General features: G+C 36.2%; 1 non-coding gene across 1 annotated transcript; it reads left to right on the plus strand.

The window, feature by feature from the left end:
* The first annotated feature begins 504 nt into the window (after positions 1–504).
* Positions 505–625, plus strand: LOC120625488. The gene has a single exon (XR_005658814.1). It is a non-coding gene; the product is annotated as a 5S ribosomal RNA (ribosomal RNA).
* The last annotated feature ends 406 nt before the right edge of the window (positions 626–1,031 follow it).

Here is a 1,031-nt window from a genome sequence, read left to right on the forward strand (position 1 = left end):
ACGAGTCGCGAAGCTTAAGAAGCAATGGACAAGGCAAATATATCGAAGAAATATTGGATATTGGGGTCTTGATTTTTGCTGGAATAGCCCCATACCGGTTAACGCAGCGTTAGTCGACATTCATAGAAGTGGACAACATCAAGCGAGTTACTAAGAGTAGATGAAGACAAACGGTACCTAGAAACACGTTGAACGTCATTTGACTCGTTTAAGCTCTATCCCTCTGATACGAAAAAGGAGGGGGGTGATTGGATACTTTTAGCTCTATATTAAAGACCGTTTTAATAAATCATGCATTCAGTCAGATAAATCGTACTCTTAAGTGCACGTACAGAATATGGTAACCCTTATTCGAGTAAACTGTTTAAGTAATATAATTTTTGAAGTGAAACTTCTAATGCGACTTCCAACAAGGTTGCGTTAAACGTTTAACGCTACCATTGATGGGTATTTAATTATCTGACAGATTGTCATATTGTAATTGTGTAATTCAATGCAGCTATCGCCAACGTCCATACCATGTTGAATACACCGGTTCTCGTCCGATCACCGAAGTAAAGCAATATCGGGCGCGGTCAGTACTTGGATGGGGGTGACCGCCTGGGAACACCGCGTGATGTTGGCTTTTTGCTTTGTTTTGAATAAAATCTAGAATAAATAAGGAAGTCAATTTTTTGGCTTTTTTACCTTGTTTTAAATAAAATTAATAACGAAAAAAAAAGTAAACTTGGTGCGTGTTTTTTGATGAATATATTGCCTGCAGATTCTTTGTAAAAGCTTTAGAGCAGACAGAGTATGAGATTTTCTACTTATCACGTGAAAGTTAACTAGTTACTACAAAAGGTACTAAAAGTAAGAAAAGTATTAAAAGTAAAATCTAAAATAGTAGGCATATGGAGGATTTTGCATTATTACACTTTTATCCACCGTTTTTATTTTGGTCTTCTATTTTAATGTAATTGTCGTCAACGTCCGTACCATTATGTATTACCATTATTACCTCATTACATGTTGAATACACCGGTTCTCGT

The sequence above is a fragment of the Pararge aegeria genome, chromosome 7 (genome assembly GCF_905163445.1).
Source record: "Pararge aegeria chromosome 7, ilParAegt1.1, whole genome shotgun sequence".
Taxonomy (NCBI): Eukaryota; Metazoa; Arthropoda; class Insecta; order Lepidoptera; family Nymphalidae; genus Pararge; species Pararge aegeria.